Source organism: Microcaecilia unicolor, chromosome 1, assembly GCF_901765095.1.
Source record: "Microcaecilia unicolor chromosome 1, aMicUni1.1, whole genome shotgun sequence".
Taxonomy (NCBI): domain Eukaryota; kingdom Metazoa; phylum Chordata; class Amphibia; order Gymnophiona; family Siphonopidae; genus Microcaecilia; species Microcaecilia unicolor.
Window position 1 is genome coordinate 461035988 of NC_044031.1, and position 24918 is coordinate 461060905.

Below are 24918 nucleotides of genomic sequence, written 5' to 3' on the forward strand. Positions count from 1 at the left end.
CATAGGGAAATAAGAAGGGAACTCATGGAACCAAGGACCAATTAACTCTGAGTAAACATTATGGCCAGTGCTATGAAAAGCTGAAAATTCTGTATGGCATGGTGTGAAGGAGTGGGTGGTACATGGCAGGGTTTCCTTAGACATACCCCCTCACTAGGGCAGTTCAGTCACCATTCGGCAAGTAGTGCTAGTCTGCTGAAACAGAGGCTAAATCTGATGCTGAGTCAAACGGGCATGGCTCAGATCTGGCTGGAGATAAAATCCTTGAGGTCAGGGGCATAGCCAGACTTCGGCGGGAGGGGGGGGTCCAGAGCCCGAGATGAAGAGGCACATTTTAGCCCCCCTCCCCGGTGCCGGCGCCCTCCCTGTCCCTTTTGAACCCCCTCCTGTAGCCGCCAACCCTCCCCCGCCACCGCCAGGTACCTTTGCTGGTGGGGGTCCCCAACCCCCACCAGTCGAAGTCTCCTTCAGCACCAGTCTCCGAGTCCGGCACGTTCGCTGATCTGGATTCTGTTTCTGTGAGTCCTGACATCCTGCACGTTCCTACGTGTAGGACGACAGGACTCACAGAAACAGAATCCAGATCAGCAATGTGCCGGAGACCGGTGCTGAAGAGGACTTCGGCTGGCGGGGATTGAGGACCCCATCCAGCAAAGGTACCTGATGGCGGCAGGGGAGTGTTGGCGGTGGGAGGGGGTGAAAGCAGGTGGGCCAGGGCTAAATCTGCGAGGGCCCATGCCCCCGTGGCCCCACCTAGCTACGGCCCTGCCTGAGGCTGAATAGATCAGGGAGGCCCTGTTACAGAGGTTTCCAAGAGAGAGAATGAGCAAGAACCTGAGTGAAGAGGACTCCCAAAATCCTGTAACTGTCAACAGGTCAAGCTTCAGTGAGGTAGAAGTTTCCTTGAACTTCAGAATTAAGAAGAAGTGACTGTACATTTACCCTGAGAAGCCTGTGCTTGGACAAGGTGCAGGACTCCTGAACCAAGAAAAGTAATTTTTATTGCAGTGCGGAACCTGTCATGGACACGGTTTCAGGATTATGATTAAAAGATTTCCTTCAGAGTAAAAAGCCTGTGAGGAAACAGGCATGTTTATTCACCTTTTTGTACAGAATAAAGCCTTTCCTTTTGACTCTGCACTGGCCTCACTCTGTATTTTATGAGGATTCCATGCCTTAGCATCACTCACACAATCACACATAGATTGACTATAAGAAAGCTTTTGATAGTGTCCCACATTACTGGATAATAAATTGCCTCAAAATGTATAAAATAACCTTGGATTGCTCAAGTACATCAAGTTCACCATGAAAATGTGTCAAACAATGCTCCACCTGTAATATGCAAACAATTTGCCATTCCTAGCATCATATTTCAGGAAGACTCCCCATCACCACTATGTTTTGTTTGGAACTTAATCCACTGAGTAACACTTTGGAATGTGTCACGTGCTCCCTTACCTCCGTGTTGGGGTCCTTTGCGATGAGCTCCACTGCCCTCCGCACTGGTCCCTCCTCCGGCCTGTGGACAGCTGAACGTGCTCATTTAGGGGATGCTGGATTCAGGTTGACTCTACTTGCTAATGTCATCACCCTGGGCCTTCTTCTGCATTTTCTGCTCTCTGCCTTTTTGCCCTGCAACAAGTCGCCCTAGTTCCAGCTTCCAGCTCGGATTCAGCTTCCAGCCTCCAGCACAACACCAGTTTCCAACCCTGGTTCCAGCCTCCAGCATAGCGCCAACTTCCAGCCCTGGTTCCAGCTTCCAGCTCAGCATGAGCTTTCTGCCCTGGTTCCAGTCTCCAGTTCAGCTTCAGCTTCCAGCACAGCTCCTGCTTCCAGTCCTGGTTCCAGCTCCAGCACAGTTTCTGTCCCAATACAGCTTTTGTTTCCAGTCCTGGTTCCAGCTCAGCTTCTGCTTCCAGCAGTTTCAGCTTCCAGTTCCATATACAGCCTCCTGCTTCCTTTGGCGCCTGTACTGGAGCCATTATTCCTTTTACACAAACTCGACCACTGCTTGCTACAGTCTGTCTTTCCCCTGAGCAGGAAGGCAGTACTGTTCCACAGTGGTCCAAGGGCTTACTCATCTTGAAATGTGACAAAATGTCAGTGGCATTCCTAGGGAGGGGCGGTGGGTGCGGTCCGCCCCGGGTGCACGCTGCCGGGGGGGTGCCGCACACACCTGTCCTCCGTTGTTCCATGCTTCTTCTCTGCCCCGGAACAGGTTACTTCCTGTTCCGGGGCAGAGAAGAAGCATGGAACAACGGAGGACAGACGCGAGCGGCACCCCCCCCTGGCGGCGTGCACCCGGCGGGGGGGGGGGTGTTCCTATGCGGGGGTGTCCTTTCGTCGGGGAGGGTCCGCGCTTCATCGGGGGGGCGGGGTGCATTGGCGATCCGCCCCGGGTGCCAGCCCCCCTAGAAACGCCACTGCAAAATGTTTGACATTTTTTGCGGACCCTACACCCCCTTTCTTTCCGAGCACTCTACCAAAACCCTCATCCACACCCTTGTCACCTCTCGTTTAGACTACTGCAATCTGCTTCTTGCTGGCCTCCCACTTAGTCACCTCTCCCCTCTCCAGTCGGTTCAAAACTCTGCTGCCCGTCTCATCTTCCGCCAGGGTCGCTTTACTCATACTACCCCTCTCCTCAAGACCCTTTACTGGCTCCCTATCCGTTTTCGCATCCTGTTCAAACTTCTTCGACTAACCTATAAATGTACTCACTCTGCTGCTCCCCAGTATCTCTCCACACTCGTCCTTCCCTAAACCCCTTCCCATGCACTCCGCTCCATGGATAAATCCTTCTTATCTGTTCCCTTCTCCACTACTGCCAACTCCAGACTTCGCGCCTTCTGTCTCGCTGCACCCTACGCCTGGAATAAACTTCCTGAGCCCCTACGTCTTGCCCCATCCTTGGCCACCTTTAAATCTAGACTGAAAGCCCACCTCTTTAACATTGCTTTTGACTCGTAACCACTTGTAACTACTCGCCTCCACCTACCCTCCTCTCTTCCTTCCCGTTCACATTAATTGGTTTGATTTACTTACTTTATTTATTTTTTGTCTATTAGATTGTAAGCTCTTTGAGCAGGGACTGCCTTTCTTCTGTTTGTGCAGCGCTGCGTATGCCTTGTAGTGCTATAGAAATGTTAAATAGTAGTAGTAGTAGTACAGCGTCTGGTTTGATAATACTGTTGTTTAGCGGTTCTATGCATACACCAGTGTTATTGTTCTGTACTCACATTTTCTGTTCCATCTTTCAGTGTATGACCCCTGAAGCAGGTGGGCAAGTCCCGTCGAAACATGGCCCTGTGTCAGGTCAAGTACATGTTTGGTACAGAATAAAATTTGTTGCATTAAATTTGGCTGTGAAGAGATTTTTCAGTCCACCCCTACTATTTGGTTTTCTGTTTAGACATTATGTAGGGGGTTTTACCTTTACCTTTGGGTACTTTTCTAGAATGTGGATTTAGCCTTATTCATAAAGATGCCAATGATCCAGAGATTACATCACTTGTTTGTAGATGACCCAAAGCTCGATCAGCAATTAGCGGTATAACTGAGTAGTAAAAATTTCTCAGATGACATCAAGATCACTTTTGGTCTAAACAAATGTGCAAAGGCAACTTCCTTAGGGGAAAGTAAAGCAAAACTAAAAACATCCCTCTGATTGATGATTGTGAGATAAAGGAACTTGAACAAGAAAGTGTGCATAAATATTTATTTATTCCAAACTTTTTATACTACTTTAACTGGCAAGCAAGGTGTGGAGGAAGGAGCAACAATCAAGCAGAAATCACGGAGAGAAAAAAAAATCAGTAAAGAACATTATAGGAGATTAAAATGTTTGTACTGAAGACCGAAGGATGATGATCTTGTAATGAGATCCGTTATTGAAAAGAAATAGAAGAAACATTTTCCCAAACCTATGACCGAAAGGTTGAGAGGTTGGGACAGTAAAATAGTAGGTGAGGTAAGGTTTCTTGATCCCGGTGACAAGCCTGACATTTATATGAAGAGGATCCAGATATTTTCGATAATTTATAAGGAGTCCAAAAGGCATTGTGCATAATGAAGTATAAGGATTGCATCAGAGCTGCTGAGAGAGATGGACGGGTGTTTTTCTGTCCATATCAATTCTGTTTTCTTAGGAGGTAATGATGTCAAAGTCTTTTTCCCAAAGCAGGGGTTTTTTAGAAGCAGCAGCGTAGGATTTTGCTGATCAAAGTTGTATAGATTTGTATATCTTTCAAGGTGTTTTCAGTGATGAAAGCAATCCTTTGCAGAAGGTTAGAAAGTCTTCTACACCTGGATTATCTCTGAATCCTCCTTTCTCCAAGCCATTTAACTTAATGATATCTTTGACCCTTCACACTATAGTTTTAAATTGTAAGAACAACAATATATCCTTTTTTTGAATGATGGAACACCTTATGTGCTTTTCATAGATTTAAGGAAATAGTGCCTTTCAAGTGAGGTCATTTGCCCTCTTTATGTAAAATCTGGGCTCCTATTGATGAACACCTTTTCTCTCCTGCACCAGCATGAGACTACTCAGCCAAATCACAGCACCTCTTTCTTTACATGTGGATTCTATTGTATATTTGATGGTTGCGTTCTTTACTACCCTCCTTACTACAGCGATGGGTTATACGTTCTGCAGTTCTTTCATTGTTTATTTTGTTGTTGTATGCACTTTTGAAAATGTATAAATAAACAAATGAAAAAGAAAATATTTGTACTGTTCTAGGCAAAGTATAGTGTATCCTAAACAGCCAGCTTAAACCATCCCCAAGTAGAAGCTTCAGTAGACTCTCAATTCTTAAGCAAATCTTCTTTATTGTAGCACTTGTAATAAAGAAAATCCAATTTACAGTTCAGTTGCTTAGAAGAGAATTATTGCCTTCTGCACATAGTCTGTATCTAGCCACCCCAGAGGCAAGGAGATGGCCAGTATCTTAGCCCAGCTGAGAGAAAAAGCTGTAACACTCAAAGGAGAAAAAAGGGGAGAAACTCAGAGAAAATAAATGGGGAATGACTTGGGGGAAAAATCTTAATGGAATTACAGTAAATTAAGGAGGGATCAGCCCTAGAATAGATGCTGATCACAAAGCATGCTAGGGAAACTAGGCTCTCTCACACAGCCTACAGGGGCAGAGAGGAAGGGCCGGTCCTAGCTCAGAGCTAACGGCTTATAGGGAAAGCTCACAAGGAGTCAATCACAGGATACTGCAAACTAAAGAAAAAGCAGTCCTAATACAAAGTGCTAACTATACACAGACAATCAGGCTCATTTTCAAAGCACTCATATTTGTTCAAAAATGTTTCTTTTAACTAATTGTTAAATAGAAAACCTTAGTTTATTACATATAAGCTCTGTTTCACTGGAGGCCACAATGAACCAAAATTTGTTTTTGGATAATGTGGGATATAAGAACGAATAAATAAATTAAATATACATCACAATATTCCTGCCTCCATGAATATGGGGGCAGAATAACACTGAAGAGTAAAGTAACATCACAGAATAAGATAGAGACCATTAATCAGGTGCCAATTCTTGCACTCATACAGCTTTAGAGTTGTAGACTGGCCGCTTAAAGACCTTGAAAAACTCCTCTATGCCCACAAGTTTGTTTATAAGAATCAGTGTATGCCAAGACTGTATATATCCAGAGCTGAAGGAGAAATTAGTCTCATAGGAATAGGCCTTCAAGCTTAGTTAACAGCATCATCAGAGCCAAATGCATGAAAGATATAGAAATATGAAGAAAAACTTCCAGGATCCATTTCCATCATTAAACTTTGTCAAATGTTCCGACGAGCAGAAGGAATGACTGACAATCCACCAGTACCGAAAGGGAAGGAAGCAAAAGAATTTGCGAAGGAAGAGAAAAGAAACACTTCAAGGAATTAGATCAGCAGGTGAGGAACAACAAGTGGCAAATGTATAAGTACAGAGGGAAATACAACGTGTTACTCAAAAATTGGACACATGAATGGTTAAGGAGACATGAAGTGAAACCTAAAGAGGGCGATCGATAGCTGCAGCTCAGGGCAGTAGATTATTGACGAGACAGTTTACAGCAAGCATAGAAAAAACTGGTGTAACAGATATCTGTAGATTCTGTAAAAAAGAAATGGAAATGGTCATTCATCTCATAGCTGACTGTGAAGATTTGATGACAGAAAATCTTTATACAGAAAGGCACAACAAATAATCACATTTCATCCATTGGAAACTTTGTAAACATTACGTTGCTATACCAAAAAAGCATTGGGATCATGACCTTTAAGAGAATCCTGGATAATGAAGAGGTTATGATCACCTGGGATATCCCCATTCTGACAGATAAAAAGTTGAGTGCCAGGAAACTGGACATAGTGTTGAAAGAGAAAAATACCAGAACAGGATTGATCATGGAGGTGTTAGTCCCGAGTGACTATTCAGTGAATCATGTAGAGAAATAAAAGATCTTCAACTATCAGAAAATACAGTCTAAGACCAAGAAAATGCGGCAGAAGGATACAGTTTATAGAATAAGTGTGTAAACCATTTATGCACATAACTACAAATTTGTGCCAATTAGTGTTTGACACCAATGATTGGTACTTTATGCCAATTTAGCATCAATTAGCTAATTTAGTTATGCATGTAAATAACCCCTGCATGCCTAATTGTGCATACAATTTTTAGTGCCCTTTATAGAATTTGGGAGATACTGTCCCCAATATTGAGCAGTGGAAGACAGGTTTGATTGAATCCCCTCCATCACAGGTTATTTAAACCCAGATAGTCAATGCTGGTATCTGGTTTTCTGCTGCTGATTGCCTGGGTATAACCTGTCTGCAGATAGTTATCCAAGCATGCATGATATTTAAACCAATATCCAAATAACTAACCATACAAAATTAGGGCAGCCTTTGCTTGTTGTCCAAACTTTATCCAGGTAGTTAGCTGGTTAGTGGACTGAAAATGGCCACTAATCAGGTAACTAGGAAGTCCACCCAGACATCACCCCCGGACTGCCCTGACCCTACCCAAGCAGTGGCCAGGTAGTCAGAAAGGATTTTCAGCAGCATTATCTGAATATTGCTACTGAAAACCCAGTAAGGCTCCTACCCAGATCAGGGGAGACGAAACAGTGTGACAAGGCGGTGGCCGTAGCGAGAAGGTTGCTAGGCTGTTTAGAGAGAAGTGTGATCAGCAGAAGAAAGGAAGTGTTGATGCCCCTGTACAAGTCATTGGTGAGGCCCCACCTGGAGTATTGTGTTCAGTTTTGGAGGCCGTACCTTGCGAAGGATGTTAAAAAAATGGAAGCGGTGCAAAGAAAAGCTACGAGAATGGTATGGGATTTGCGTTCCAAGATGTATGAGCAGAGACTTGCTGACCTGAACATGTATACCCTGGAGGAAAGGAGGAACAGGGGTGATATGATACAGACGTTCAAATACTTGAAAGGTATTAATCCGCAAACAAATCTTTTCCGGAGATGGGAAGGCGGTAGAACAAGAGGCCATGAAATGAGATTGAAGGGGGGCAGACTCAAAAAAGATGTCAGGAAGTATTTTTTCACGGAGAGGGTGGTGGATGCTTGGAATGCCCTCCTGCGGGAGGTGGTGGAGATGAAAACGGTAACGGAATTTAAACATGCGTGGGATATGCATAAAGGAATCCTGTGCAGCAGGAATGGATCCTCAGAAGCTTAGCCGAAATTGGGTGGCGGAGCAGGTGGGGGAAGAGAGGTTGGTGGTTGGGAGGCGAGGATAGTGGAGGGCAGACTTATACGGTCCGTGCCAGAGCCGGTGATGGGAGGCGGGACTGGTGGTTGGGAGGCGGGAAATACTGCTGGGCAGACTTGTACGGTCTGTGCCCTGAAAAAGGCAGGTACAAATCAAGGTAAGGTATACACATATGAGTTTATCTTGTTGGGCAGACTGGATGGACCATGCAGGTCTTTTTCTGCCGTCATCTACTATGTTACTATGATTAGCTTAAGGATGATAACCCCTCTTTTGCATCTGATGGTCTTTCATTTCTAGGTTCTGACATATAAATTGTATGGAATAAAATATCTTTTTAGGACCCATTTAAAATGCATGGTAAGGCCTTCCTGCATTATTTGCTATTTTTAGTGTTCAGAAGAGATCCTTAAAATGCATACTAAAGTTTATTGCATAGACACCATAGTAGGCCTAGGACCCACAGTCTTTACCATCTATAAAAAATAAACTGTTTTGCCATAAAAAAGGAGAAAGAGAAAATAAATGTGCATCAATGCATAACAAACACCCTGCAAGCCATTAATGGTTGTTACAGTGCATCGGCTTCAGAGATATAACCTTAAAAACAGTTGGCAATCTTTATAGCAAACATATTTGCATTATATTTTTTATTCTTACTTTCTCTTTCCCCTTTGAAAAAAAAAAACAGAAGCATTTGATTATAAAACACACACACACACACAAGTGAAGGCTTGCATATGAAAAAATGTGGAAAGGAATAATAGTTCCCAGGGCGCACTGTGAATATGTCAGCTGTGGCAAGTTGTTTCACTACTGTCCTCTAGCTTTTGATATGGGTATATCGTTAGAGTGACTGTGTTTTATGATATAATGAAGAGCACTCCATAGTGACTCCAGCTGTAAATAGGTAATCAGCTAGGTTGCGAGTGCAGAACACTGCTGTAATTTTAAACTTTGCTTCTATTGAAGGGAAATTAAGCCATAATGTAGCTTTAACATTTCAGCAAATTGGGAAACTTTATGCAGCACCTGGAGCAGTCGAAAAGAAGGAAATATGTAAGTATGATGATTTGAGGGAAATAGAGAGAGAAAGACATCCATCTGTAAACTCTGAATCAGGTTTGGAAATTTTTGTGTGTGTATGGGGTGGGAGGTATGTAGCCTGAGTTTCCTCTTATGTCTTTTGGACTTTTAACACAATCAGAACTTGTCTCTGCTGGGCAGTGGTGCCAGGCGCCTTAATTCACAATTATCCTTTAGCTCGTCCCATTTTAAGCCCTCTCTACTGTACTACTACTACTACTACTATTTAGCATTTCTATAGCGCTACAAGGCATACGCAGCGCTGCACAAACATAGAAGAAAGGCAGTCCCTGCTCAAAGAGCTTACAATCTAATAGACAAAAAATAAATAAAGTAAACAAATCAAATCAATTAATGTGAACGGGAAGGAAGAGAGGAGGGTAGGTGGAGGCGAGTGGTTACAAGTGGTTACGAGTCAAAAGCAATGTTAAAGAGGTGGGCTTTCAGTCTAGATTTAAAGGTGGCCAAGGATGGGGCAAGACGTACTGTCTTGCCTAGCCCTATGTTTGCTTCAGAGTCAAACAATGTTAGATATCAGATACAATCAAAGTTTCTAAGCAGGGACCTTTGCACAATTCCTTATAATTAGACTGGTAGAAATTGAATAACAAAATAGCTTCATCAGATGTAGAATCAGAAGTCTGAACAACAATATTCTAATTATTTAAGAAGCTACCTTTTGGGGGGCTTCTTGAAATAATATTACTACTACTACTACAAATCATTTCTACAGCGCTACCAGTCGTACGCAGTGCTTCACAATTGAACATGAAGAAATATTAATGTTAAAGGTCACAAAAATGGAGGAAGTGATGTCACTGAGGGCAATGGCAACATAATTTTTATAACTCCAGGAAGGGGGGGCTATAAAATAAAAGCCAAAATGAAAAGCAAGGCACCTGCTGCAAAATGATAAGTCACCGGATTAAGAATGCAAACAAATGAAATCAGTAACATTTAAATTGCTCTGTGCTGCAGTGAAGGAACAGAGTGGTAGGAGTGAGACATTAGGCATTATGACGAACAAAAATATGGAGGCTTTTGGATCAGATTTGGAGCAGATTTGTTGGGAAGAAGAAGTAGGGAGATATTCACAAAGGCAGAAATAAGAGGATGGATGGTCGAGCTGAAGTAGAATATCAGATCTGTAAAGTAAGAAATAAAAGAAAGTATGGTGGAACTGCAAAGAGATGTGATGGTGTTAGAAAGGAGAATCAGTGACTTGTTTTGCCACAAGGTGCAACAAGCAGAGGTAGTGAAAGCTCTGCAGAGACAGAGGAGGTCCAGCAAATACTTAATGAATTTGTCTACAAGATGTAGGAACTAGAAAATAGGTTGCATAGAAATAACATCAGGACTCGAGGAGTGCCTACGAAAGAGAGTCAGATGGACTCTGTAAAGATTTGCAAAAAGATTCTGGCAAATGGGAAACAGAATGCAGTTACATCAAAAATAGTAATAATAATAATAATAATAATAATAATAATAAAAAGACCACATCAGAGCTTGGTCTCCAGGAGGGGAGCAGTCCCCAAAGATATAATTGTCTGCATGATTATGCAGTTAAAAAGGAGGATGGGACTGGTTTAGTGGGGGTAAGCTGACGTTAAGCTGGATGATATTCAAAATGATTTAACTGGCTAGTAATGGCCACCAACTGGTGCTTGTTCGCAGTTACCCAGTCATTTGCACAGCATTTAACTGGTTATCTCTGCTGAAAATGACCAATTAGCATTGAATTAAAAAGCGGCTAACTCATGGGCGTTGCAGAGGCAGAGTTGGTTTAAGTGCTGACATTCAGCCCCTCACCACATAAGTAAACTGTATCAATAGCAGTCCTATTGTAACTGCCCTGTTCCACAGCCACCACCTTAGGGGCTACAAATGATGTTTGTAGTCTTGGCTCCTGAACCTGGTCCAATATGGTCAAGACAGACCAATTTAAATCGAAATAAAAAGGAAACGGACTCAAGAAACAAGTTAACAATTTTATTTGTCCTGAAAATTCAAACAGAAGTCCAAATTTAGTAACATTTTTGAAGGGATGAGTGACCTAATGGTTAGTGCAGCGGGCTTTGATTCTGGCAACCTGCGTTCAATTCCCATTGCAGCTCCTTGTGACCTTGGGCGAGTCACTTAAACCTCTATTGCCCCAGGTACAAAAACTTAGATTGTGAGCCCTCTAGGGACAGAGAAAGTACCTGCAAATAATGTGTAAAGCACTGCGTACATCTAGTAGCACTATAGAAATGATTATTAGTAGTAGTAGTACTCAGGAACAATAATATCAATCCTAAATTTGGCAATAAAAATATCTGTGTATATATGTTAATTAACTACCACCAACATGTGTACTAGAAAACAACTGTTTTCTTTACAGAAAGAATCTTTCCTTTGTATTACACAAAGAATGGATCATTCTGCAAGCAACTCAAGACTTCAAAATAAACATCAGATAAGTGCTTTTTTCAATTCCATGTTACTATTACAACCTTAAATCAATTTTCACACCCCATTCCCCTTTTAAAGAACTGATTCTTTGAGTTGTATTCTCTCTTTCCAGGTAATTTATTCAGTGCCATGTACCAGAATGAACTCACTAACCCAGGTACGTATGTCTGTTTTTTCCCCAAAGTCCTTTCTTTCCTTCTTTTACTGTGTGGCATCTGAGATGCAGGTTCAACTTATCTGCAGGCCTTTCTTGGCAGGACTTTAGTTTCTCTTGCGTGGGGGCCTGGATAGCGCTCCATCACTTCTCTTAATCTTCAGTTGTCAGCACCTGTAACCCTTTATTAGGCAAATAAGGATGCAAAACCCTAACCCTACCTATGCTAATTTTCAAGCAGGTCCCTGCCTATGGTTTACAAAGTACAGTTGATGGACTAGCTATTCAAAAATAAATTAAGCAATTCCCTGTTTAATGAGCCTGTTCTGTTACTCCTTTCCCTGTTGTCAAAGGCACTCTTCACATCCTTTTTCAAGATCCACAGTAGTCCCACCTCAGTCACACTGTCAATTCACCCAGTAATGATAGCATTCACTAACAGTTTCATTCAGAAAATATTCCAAACCAAAGCAGCTTCTTTAAACAAGTTGAACTTCCTACACACGTAAGCCACTCAGTCAGGCTTCTGTCACACATGCAGTCACAGTCCAGCACCAGCATCACACAGAGTCACTGTCCCAAAACCAGTGTCATTTCACACTGGTCACAACATTTCCCAGAAAGATCTTATTTTTCCCCAAACAGTCAATTATCACTCAGAACTTTCATTAAAAACATTTTTCCTTCACTTATAATTTCAAACTATCACTCCCAGACACATAACAGAGCTTTCATGCAGGAGACCCTCAGCAGCACAACTTCTTACTGCAGCACTTCAGCCCTTCTGACAAACTGTCAGTGAAGCCATTTTCAAGACAACTAAGCCTCAGCTGGCACCACCTGACACCAATTGACCAATCAGAGCTTGGTACACAGAACATTCAGGAGTCCTTTTACTAAACGGCAGTAAGCACTAACAGGTATTTACTCTGTGGGAAAATGTAATACCACGGGGCACACTCAGGCATCCCAAGGGAAATCACAATAATACAAATTTGAGCACAAAATTTTCAATAAAGTAAAATAAAAATTACATTAAAATCCAGTCCAGAAGTGCACAAACCTGATCATACTTTCCATTTTTTAAAAATACCATTAATAACAGATGTCTCACAAATTTCCTTCAAAAACTAATAAAATTCCAATACAAACCACTCAACGTATATATAGAAAATTACAATCAATCACAGCCCAAAATTAGCTGCCAAAAGCTGTAATTATGACCCATAACCAAGACACCATTTTTAACCATAAAATTTAATTTTATCAGGGCTAGCAACCACCCAAGTCTACCTAAGGAGAGCTCTGAAACCCCAAATGCCCAAAATTTTGAAAATTAACTCCCAGATCCCTAGGACCATCAGCATTAAAAACACAATTAAAAATTACAATAATTAAAATCTGTGGCCAGGAGACCCATTACCTGGCTTCCTTCTCACTTTGTAGGCTGTCCTTGACTTTAAATCTGGTTTCGATGGACCCAGTACAGTGTTGGTGTCTACTTGTGGCCACTCACAGCAGTCCGCCAGATTAGGGCAAAAATCAAGGCCCAGATTTCACACATGCACAGACATTTGCATATGCGTGGACATTTGTGCATGCACTGGAACTCCATCAGCTAGGCCCAGACTGACCATTCTCATAGCCATGCCTTGCCCAGGAGCCCTTATTCATGGCTAGAACCACATCACAGCTGGTTGCGCCTGCTGTGACTCCAGCTCTGGGACACCCAGACATCCTCCGGACCCATGGCAAGGGTCCAATACTGGCCAGCAAATAATATATTTGGCCAAAAATGGCAGATAATTTTTTATATTAACCCCCTGTAACTGGCTAAGTGTTAACTGGCTGAAGAAAAAAAAAAATGGATATTCAGTACCAAAGCTCAGACACAGCCTGGCATTGAATATCTGGGAATAACACCAGTGACAGTCCACAAAACACTTACTGTCGCCAACTGAATATCGTCCAGGAAATCTTTAATGATATATCAACTCACTCTACAAACATGGAGAAAGATGAAGCAGGTGATGTAGGGGCGTATCTATCATTGAGCAAGCCTGGCAAAATACCTAGGGCTTCCCAGTAGAACCTCCCCTCCCTGCAGTTCCATCATCCTTCCCTTCCTTTGCTCCTCTGCAGGTTGCAGGCCCATCATTTCTCTCTAGCCCCCCCCCCCCCCCCACTCCATCCAGTCCTTCCAACAAGGTAGGTCACTGACAGAGACAGTGATAAAAATAGGTTGTCTCTGGTTGACCCTATTAGGGTCTTTCCTCTGCTGCATCCCACCTCTCTGATGCAACTTCCTGTCGGTGGGATGTCACAGAGGAAATGCACTGGTAGGAATGACCAGAGGCAGCCTGTTTTCATCGCTACCTCTGCTGGTCACCCACTGCACATAGGGAGGAGTAGCTAGGGGGAGCTGTTACAGAGAGATGCTGGATCCACACGTGGGTAATGGAGGGTGGTAGAAAGAAGCCCCCACCATCACATGTGGGTAGGTGGGGCTGATGGATAGATATTGGAGGGAGGGAAGATGCTGGACCTGGAGTGGGAAGCAGAAGGGAGAAAGAGAGAGAGAGAAACCTGGCACAAAGGAGAGGGGAAGAGATGATAGATCTGGGTGATGGAAGAGAATGGGAAAGATGCTTGACCTGGGGGAAGTAGAAGGAAGAGAGAAAAAGAGAGACCTGCAGCAAGGGGGGGGGGGAAGGATGCTGTATCGGGGGAGGGGGAAGAAAGAGAGAGAGATGGAGACCCAGAGCAAATGGGAGAGGGAAGAGAGGGTGAAAAATGCTGAACTGAGGGGAAGGACAGAGAGAGACCATGGGCCAAGGGGAGAGAGAGAGGGAGAGAGTAATGCTGGACCAAAAGAGGACAGGAGAGAGATGCCAGACCATGAGGGAGGGTCAGATGTGAGGGGTGCAGGAGAAAGATAAGAGAGAAGGGAGAAGATGGACATGGGAAGGGACAGATGCTGGGCATGGAGGAAGCATAGGGAAAGGGGCACAGAGGGTTGATGCTGGATACAAGGGGAGGGATAGAGATATAGGGCGGATGCTGGACAAAGATAAGGGACACAAAGGAGAGTTATTGAATATGAAAGAAGGCTAAGGATATCGTGAAGGCAGATGCTGAACATGAGGGGAGGACAGGATTAGGGACATAGAGGGGAGACACTGGACAAGATGGACAGAGATGCAAGGAAAGATGGGTGTTGGACATAGAGAGAGAGAGAGAGAGAGAAGAAATGCCAAAAAGACAGGAGTCTTGGGCCAAGAGTTTAAAAAACAAAACAGAAAAAGCAGAAGAGAGACACCAGGACCAAAGTAATGCTCAAAGGTAGGAAAAAAAGTATTTCATTTTTACTGACTTTATTGATTGTAATATGTCAGCTCTAGGAAATGTACATCTCTAATATCTTGCATTTCAGTTTCTATTTCTACTAGTATGACGGGTTTTCTATATACATCTGGACTGTTTGCTTCTTTCAGGGTTTATTTACTGGAGCTTTGAAGGGATACCCCCTCCCCTCCCCCAACTTGATCCCACTATCTTAGAAGAGATGGTATTATAGGGAGATTATCTTAATTTTTCCACCCAGAACCCATTCAGTCCTAGCTATGTTATCAAGAAGGCATATGATATACATGGGTGTTTCCGTTTGGCCACCTGTTTAGTATTAATGGTGAGGTGAAGTGTGTAAATTCAGTACAGAGAGCCTGGGGAATGATGAATAAAGCTGGATTAAGTGTACTCCTCTTAACAGTGGGAGAAAAAGGACTTGACTGGGATGGAGTGATCATTTTGGACTATGGTGGTTCTCCAAAAGCCCCCAGGAGAGGAAAAGCACCGAGGAGTGAAAGGATGCTGGAGAATGATAGGACTGATTCCTGAAAGGAGTGTTGGATGTCCAGGAAAAGAGAGGAGACTTCTAAAATTGGTTAACGTTCTCTTACCAACAGAGTGTCTTTCAAATACAATGTTCAAACAATTAGTTAAACTCAGTATTTCATTACCAGTGAAGACTCTAGCTCTTAGTACAGCTAATGTTTAATGCTGATAGTCATAGAAGGAAAACAAAACACTTAGAGGCCTTTTTACCAAATGGTGGTAAAAGGTGGCCCACCGTGGTATCAGTGCATGGAATAGCTATGTGATGAGGCCACATTTTACCACCACCTGTAAAAGGGCCTTTTTTTAAAAAGGACAGCACATACAACAGAGGCTTAGATCCACACACAAACAGTCCTCCAACCAACAGAGCAGACCAATGATGAAAAAGCAAACATAGCTTTATTAAAATCAGATGCCCGACATGGCCACATTTTGCCTCCCAGAGGTTGCGTCAAGGGCTTAACTTTTTACTACAAGAATACACATAAAAACAATTGTAAATAAAAAATAAAACTTCTCCAAATCGTGAAAATATGTATTAAATTATTAATAAGTAGTAAAATCTTACATTAATATGATATTTGGTTAAAAAGGAAAACAAATTCAGATAGACAAATCTGCTTACAAATACAATCACGTGACTATGGGGTCCTTATACTAAGGTGCGCCGAAAAATGGCCTGTGCTGTTGTAGACGCATGTATTGTATGCGTGCAGATCCATTTTTCAGCACGCCTGCAAAAAGACCTTTTTTTTTTGGTCAAAAATGGACATGCGGCAAAATGAAAATTGGCACGCATCCGTTTTGGGCCTATGACTTTACCACCACCCATTCACTTATGGTAAGGTCTCACATGTTAACTGGGCAGTAATCGTCAGTGAACATACAATGCCAATTATTGCCTGGCTAGTGCTGCATGCCGGATATTTTCTGGCATGTGTACTGGACGCGTGTAAAAAATGAAATTACCGCCCAGGCCACGCAGTAGCCAGGCGGCAGTTCTGAATTGGCATGCTTTAGGCACTTGTAGATGCCTACGCGGCTTAGTAAAAGGGCCCCTATGGTAACTATTGTACTAAATACAAGCAAGCTGTTTGTGGAAGTGTCTGAACAGTCCAGATAATGCTCAACCTATTCCTTTGTTCCAGATTCAGCTGCTGGAAGGTTGTTCTTTGCAGTGGACAGAACATCAAAGAAGTCTTCTCCTCCAATAGCAATCTTTTCCTTGGAGGCTGACTTCTGCGCAAATGAACGTGGAACTGTGCCACTATCTCTGACTTCAGTTTCTGTTATAGCTACAGTACGAATGAGTAGCTGCGTCTTCTCATACCATTTTTGTTCTGGTAGATATTTCAATTTGAGCATTGGAACAAGTATCATTGCAATATGGTAGCCATCATCTTGAAATACATGACCAAACCTTGAAGAAATTCCTTTTGTCAGAGCTGTGATTAGTGGCTGCATTGCCTTATCCAAGTTGGCATCATCAGCCAATCCCTGTAATTTTGACTGAATTCCCATTATCATGGATATTACCTGTCCAATATAGTAGTTATTTTCAGCTTGCAGAATATCAGTTGTGGCTGAGAATGGCTTCATGACGCTGAAGTAGTTCCTCAGGAACACCATCTCAGTATCAGTCATCAGTTCCAGTGGCGTACCAAGGGGGGGGGGGCGGTCCGCCCCAGGTGCATGCCGCTGGGGGGGGGGTGCCGCGTGCCAGTCAGCGTCGTTTGTTTCCATGCTCCCTCTGCCCTGGAACAGGAAGTAACCTGTTCCGGGGCAGAGGGAGCATGGAAACGAACGACGCTGACCAGCGCGTGCCACCCCCCCAGCGGCGTGCACCCGGGGGGGGTCTTTCACCGGGGTGGGGGGTGTCCCTTCACCAGGGAGGGTCACGCTGCACGGGGGGGAGGGGGTGCTGCACCCGGGGGGCAGGGCGCATCGGCGATCTACCCCGGGTGTCAGCGCCCCTCGGAACGCCACTGATCAGTTCTAGTCCTATTTTTTTTGCTGGCATTCTCATATCTTCTCCATTCCAATTGTAACCAGCTTGACTGATGGCAAAGTAATCTGAAACCAGCAAAAGGAGTAGTGAAGGTAGCAGGACCCTTCCACAAAATGCCAGAAGGATGAAAGATGTAATGAACAAAATCTTTGTTCTTCAAAACCCGATAGTACTGTGTTTTGGCGTAAAGCCTACATCAGGGGTCTGTACATAGAATCACTGATGAGAATTGAGTGTCAGGATAACAGTCTTTAAAAATATGCGATCCAAGAGGACATGCAGTGCAACTTGCAGGAACAAGATGCTAAAAAGCAGATCTCTCATTTGTTGAAACATAACTAAATGGACTAAAATGCAGTCCATTGGCTTTCTGATATTTTGTTCTTGTGATAATTTATACTGTGCCAAAACTGAAAACTCGTGTTTTCTTTCTTGATGATAATAACATCACAGCAGCAAATTGATGGATATGTCTGAAACATTTAATATGTTGAGACTAGCACATATACCCAACCAGGCATTTAAAAGTCTGCCCTTTAATGATGCCGCATGTTCAGAAGTCATAGCCAAAAGTATAGACAGTTATTCAAACATTATCACATGCAGAAACCAGAACAGGCATCCATACACACATTGCAAAAGTAAACAAATTCAACAGAGTACATCCAAAATTTCCATCTTCTAAAATTTCAGACACTAGATGTACAGATCAGTAGGACCCAAAGCAGTCCAAAACAAGTAAAGTCAGAAACAACATAGTTTATACCTAATTGTTCAACAACCCTTAGGTTTCACCTTTGGATTTAAAAAGCAATACCATGTGCATGTAAGATATGGGTAAACAAATTAAAACCATCAAAGTTTTAAGCAAATTCCCCAAATATGTAATACTTGGTAGCAATAATGAAACAGTGATGGAATATTCACATAGCAGGCAGCTAACAGATTTATTTTCCACTGAAAATAATTAACTTTGGGCCCTGTTTACAAAGACATGGTAGCATTTCTACTGCATGCTAATTATGGCATGCGCTAAAAACACTAGCGTGCCTTTGTAAACAGGGCCCTTTGTATGAACTTGGAGGCTAATAGTGTGCTGCTTGCATTTACATCCAAACAGACTTTAAGTAGAAATAAATATATACAACAGAACTGGCACATTTAGACTGACTCTGGACGTCTGCATGAAGGTAGCACTTCACCTCTCCTTTAAATAGTAGTCATACAAAAAAATCAAGTGCATTTTTATAGTATACCACTGCATTCCACAAAACAAAACAAAAGGAGTATGTTCCCACATGAGAAAAAGATTTCAAATGCTCCCAGGTTTCAACTTAATTAAGGTTTTAAAAAACCTATGTAATTAAAAATAAAAAAACGGAATATTGAGCACCTGATTTTCAGAACATGATCTCTGTTTTGGTGGCCCTTTACTAGGTGAAGAAATCTCAACACCAAATCAACGCCTGCTAGGATGTCCCTATAACAGTTCTTCGAAATGACATAATGATTATGATTTAGAACTAATTACTACTCTAACCGATGATATTTTATTCCATTGTGATACTTTCTCTGTGTACATTCATATGCTGCACAAGCCGGCATGTTTCTAACTGTAACTGAGATCATAGGAGCCAACTTTTCAAAATTATTGGGGGTGCTAAGCCCAATGGAATAACCTCTCCCTGGACACATACAAGCACTTTCCTCAACATTGGGGGTGCTCAAGCACCCACAGAGTCAGCTCCTATGAGTCTGAGATAAAATAACAACAAACAACATTAATATGCATACAGCAGCTGATTGTTTTGTTCTGATCAATATGGCGGCTTCATCCCTTTGATGCCATGCCAGCTCCTGCGCTAACACTAGAGACACTCATAGGAATATACAGGTGTCTCTAGCATTAGCGAAGCACGTGCTAAAAACATTAGCATGCCTTAGTAAACAGGGTCCTTAAACTGGTACGTTTTATTTATTTATTTATTTATTTATTTGTAACCGTGTTTATAACCCACGATTTTCCAAAATGAATTGACTCAATGTGGCTTACAAAATTTACAGTGAAAGCATTTTCCTAATAACAGAAGTGGCTTCAAACATTACAGTGGGACATTTTCCTAATAACTGAAGTGCTGAGTTTGGGAAAGTGGTTGTGCGAATTAGGGTGGGAGCTGAGACTCTTTTAGCTAGGTTGGTGGGTACTGTAATTCGTGAAAAATTTTTTTTTTGAAGAGGTAGGGTTTTGGGATGCTTGCGAAAGGTCGGGTAGTGGTTCGTGCTTCTCAAGTCTTTGGGAAGGGAGTTCCACCATTTCGTGCTTATGTAGGAGAATCCAGTTGAATGTACTGATTTGTATACAAGATTCTTACGTTTTGGGTAGAGCAGAGTTAGGTAATTTCTGGCATTTATGTTAGCATTTTTTGGAGGTAGCTTGATCAGATCATTCATGCAGTTTGGGGTGGTGCCGAAGAGGATTCTGTAGGCTGTGGTGCAGAGTTTGAACATTATTCACACCTTAATGGGGAGCCAGTGTAGGGCTTGCGACAGTGGTCCGGCTCTGTTATCTATTTAAATTAAAGAAATTATATACGCAGTACTACTAAACAGGTAAAGTTATCCCAGCAGAGCTTAATAATGATGCTATAACAAAAAGGTACTCCTTGGCAACCTCCAAATTAAAAAAAAAAAAAGATTTATGCAGTTAACTCTAAATGTAAATATTGGTTATAGATTCATTTTGGGGACTCAAATAGATGAAGCATGATTCCAGTTCTTCATGAGTGATACTTTCTGCTCAACTATTACTATTTGTGAGTTTTGTGGTAGACAATTCACATAGGGAGCACAAAAGAGATTTGGGTCATTTGAGGCTTTTTTCTTTTTACACTTTTTTGTCTTTTCCTAGTGATGCAGATGACCATGGGCAGCCGAATGATCCTCTCTCGAGCTACTCAGTGGCAGCTATGCTGTCTTTTTTAAAGATTTTAAAGACTAGCACACAATTTTAAATGTGTATGATGATATTAAAGTATAGTACCAACTGACAGTAGCACTTAACTATGCCTTAAATGACAGTCAGTTCATTAAAAGGTTACAGAACAAGGGCAGACGGAACTGAATTCCCTCCAGAGATATTTTATCTTTAAACGGCACTTGCATAAAGACAATAACACCTTGCAGCATATGTTTCTCACTGCCCCCCTGGGTATTATATTTCTGCCTCTTCCCTTCACAATACTTCCATAAGCCCTGCAAGGCTTATTATATAGTCCATGCTCATTTCCCACAGATTACTTTCTCCTGGTTTACTTAACTCTAACCCCTAACCATTATAACCTCTATTGTATAGTATTGCTGGAAATAATTGGCCCCGTGGCATTTCTTTTTCGAGCCCAAGAAAAGATATTTGGTCTGACTCGGAAGATATCAGGCTCTATCCTTTAGAGATTATTGCAGAGCTGGGATTTTGCAGTCCTCCAAATTTGGCAATGCAGAAGTCAATTGGATTTCTAGCTCTGTTTTTGTACGGTTAAGTTGTTCTTTTGCATCCGGCCCTCACACCACATGATGTGGCAGTTGCAGATGTGTTTCATCAAAGCTTTAATCAGCTGGGATGGAGATTGCAGGAAGGGAGGATGATAACAGGCTTGATCTCTTCTTTCTGGATTGTTTTTGTTGTTGTTGTTGGTGAGGAAATTGTGCTTTTGCCACAAATGGAAACTGGTCCAGTTTATACTTTTTTCCAGAAACCGTGAAATCTGTTCTGACTTACCAAGCAGAGAACAGATTTGAACTTTGACAGCAATGTAACTTTAATTTTATTTCTTAAATTGAAAAGTGGCCGTATTGTGCTTGTCATAGCATGTGTGCGTTGCTCTTGTATTGTTGTGTTGCTTACTTGTTATTCTTCAGCTTTTGAGGTCATGGCTATGAGCTTTGGTGAAATGATGAATCAGCTATCTAGGAAGTCTGAAAAAACAAAAACTCAGAGAGTGGTACAGAGATGGCTATGCTATTGTCAAAAAGGGGAAAGTAATTGGTAGTTTAACCTTATGAATCAGATATGCAGTTTGAAAAATGCTAGACCCTTCAAAGGTGATCTTGGGCCTGGCTCACTATTAAAAAGAGAGAGAGTTTGTTCTTTTAATTTTTTTTTTCGGTAGCCTTTCTGCAGTTTACATATATTCACAATGTCTCCTCATTTGTTAGAGAGCAGTATTGACTGTTCAGTTCAATGCTTCAGATTTTTTGTCTCACAAGCTAAATTGGTATGGGTCAATATCCACCTTCAATGGTGAACGATTCTCTTTAAAATAAATGCATATATTCAGTGCCACTATTCGTATAGGTGGCAATGTTAATATGTACGGAAAGCGTTTACTACCAGTAGCTGTATACATGGAAGGGCATTTTCGATATGATGTCTAAGTCCGACTTTAGACGTTTTGCAAAAATGTTCACAGTCTGAATAAGAAAGAAGTTCATTTTCCCCAAAAAGAAAAATGTCTATCTTTTGTTTTCAAATATACTTTTTCTAACAAAGTTTTGTGCTTTGGACATTTTGTTTTTTGGTCCATTTAAAAAAAAAAAAAAAAGGTCCAAGTGAAAAATGTAGACAATCAAGCTGTTGGGATGTAGGAGGGACCAGCATTTTTAGTAGACTGGCCTCCCAGCCATCCCAGGAGATAAATGGGGCACCCTAGTGGATTTCAAAAACTTGCTTCCAGGTGTACATCTCACCACTGTTCCCTTATCTTGTCTGCTGAGCCCCCCAAAAATCTACTTCCCACAACTGTACACAATAGCCCTCATGGGTAAAGGGGGCACCTATATGTGGGTACAGTGGCCTGTAGTTTTGCACTTCTTCCCTGTCCCTGTTTTTGTGAAGAAGGACCACATGCACTCATCTCCAATCCCACGGAACCTCACATCTCTAAAGATCTATTAAATAAATCCTTAACAGGTCCACCAGGATTTCTTTGAGCTCCCTCAGTATCCTGGGATATATCCCATCCAGCCCCATAGCTTTGTCCACGTTCAGATTTTTAAGTTGTTTATAAATGTTTTCTTCTGCGAATGGTGCTATATCCACTCCATTCCCAGGTATACCCTTAGCGGCCAATCACGGTCCTTCTCCAGGATTTTCTTGTGTGAAAACCGAAGTATTTGCTTAATACATTTGCTTTTTCCTCATCACTCTCCACATAGCTGTTCTCAGCATCTGTCAGTCTTACAAGTCTATTCCTAGCTTTTTTCCTTTCCCCAATATATCTGAAAAAGGTCTTGTCACCTCTCTTTACATCTTTAGCCATTTTTTCTTCTGCCTGCACTTTCGCTAGTCATATTTCCCCTGTTGCTTCTTTGAGTTTATTCCAGTAAATCTTTTCTGTGATCCTCTTGTTGCTTTTTCTGTATTCCTTGATCACAACCTCTTTTGCCCTTATTTTTTCAACCACTTGTTTGGAGAACCATATAGGCTTCCTGTATCTCTTGTTTTTGTTTACTTTCTCTCTGTGTTCCAATCTATCAGACCCAACATCACCCCTGTCTTCCCACCATGTTGAGCATCTCCCATTTCTGTGTCCCTATTCTTGCCCTGTCCAACATCACTCTTCTGTGTCAATATTCACCCCCACTCACCCCCCATGTGCCAGCATCTCTCTCTCTCTCCCTTCCTTTCCTCCTGTCTCTCTCTTCTGACCAGCATTTCTCCCTCTCTCTTCCCTCCCCCTGCCCCCCTAGGGGTGCACCAAGAATTCCTCTCTCTTTCCTCGCTCCTGCTCTGTCTCCCCTTTGCAGGACCAGCACCTATCCCTTCTTTCCTTGCAGGATCTGGCACCTCTCTCCTTTCTTGTCTGCCCCCCTCCAAAAGTCCAGCACCTCTTTCCCTCTCCGTGCTCCCTTCCTTCTTCACCCCCCCCCCCCCCCCCATTGGATCTCTCTCTTCCCTACCTGACCTCCTTAACCCCTCCGATGCAGTACCTTTTGACCCTCCCCCCCCCCATATTGCAGCACCTGTGTCTCTCCTTGCTCTCCCCCATAATGAAGTACCTGTCTCCCTCGTCTCTCACAATGCAGAACCTATCTCCCTTCTTGCCTCCTCTACCACCATGCAGCACCTGTCTCCCTCCATGCCTCCCCCCTACCATACAGCATCTCTCTCTCTCTCTCTCTCTTTGTTCTCCCTCACCCCACCACCCACAATCCAGTACCTCTCCTCTTCTTTTAAAAGTTTTTCTTGCCAGATCTATGCAGTGCCAGCACCAGCACTCTCAGCAATAGCAGGCTGCTTCAGCCAATCCCAGAGCCTTCCTTCAGCAAGGGCGGGATGTAGCTGAAGAAGGCCCCTGGGATTGGCAGAAGCAGCTACTGCTGAGTAGCTGGTTGCTTCAGCCAATCCCATGGCCTTCTTTTACCAAGGGCAGGACACAGCTGCAGGAAAGCCCTCGGGATTGGCTGAAGTAGCCTGCTATTGAGTGAAGGCACTGCACAGATCATGATGGTATGAAGAACTTTTAAAAGAAGAGGAGAGGTACTGGATTGTGGGTGGTGGAGGACAAAGAAAGAGAGAGAGAGAGAGATGCTATATGGTGAGTGACAAGGGAGGATGCTTGTAACCACTCGCCTCCACCTACCCTCCTCTCCTCCTTCCTGTACACATTAATTGATTTGATTTGCTTACTTTATTTTTTGTCTATTAGATTGTAAGCTGTTTGAGCAGGGACTGTCTGTCTTCTATGTTTGTGCAGCGCTGCGTACACCTTGTAGCACTATAGAAATGCTAAATAGTAGTAGTAGTAGGATGCCAATGTGTGAGATCGAGCCACTTAAGCGTGTGAGCTGGAGAAGGGGCCCGATTGCGTGTGTCACACGCTGAATGTGTGCAACTTGGCATGTCTGTTTTGGTGCACTATATTCATTTTTTAACACTTAGCTCGTGTATTCAGTGTGCATATTACAGAGGTACTGGAGAGACAGCTGATACAGCTGTACCAGAGCCACACAATGGAGGACTCATTATTTGCAGTGTTCAGAAGTGCTCCACTATCCTTTTATTGTTGACATAGGTGTTGCCCCCCACTCCAAAGATTTTAACTTCCTCTGTTCTGTTCCACTCTGTCCCATACTCTGACCCTAGCCCCACCCCATAACCTCATGTAGTCCCACCCACTTTATCCTCCCCAAACAGCTGAATCACTGATCACATACGCTACTGTATAAGTTTTTCCAGTTTTAATAAACTCTCAAAATTAAATTTTCACCAGAATTAACTTTTCCTGATATAAAGGGTTTTTTTTTTTTAAAAGAAAAGAAAAAATCTCTTTTTTTAACCTTTTTGGGGGGATCCAGTGTTTTTACGAGGAAAATGTGGGGTGTCATGAAAAATGTGTACTTTAAAAAATGTGAAAAACAGAGACTAAGGTAGAGATGTGCTCGACCTGTACGGTGAAGGAGGTGTGTTTTGCACTATGTGAGACAGAAATATTGTTAAAAATGTACTTTTTGCATTGTCACATTTTGGAAAATGTTTTTGCTCAAAGTCGAACTTAACTTTTATATGGCAGTGCGAGGCAGT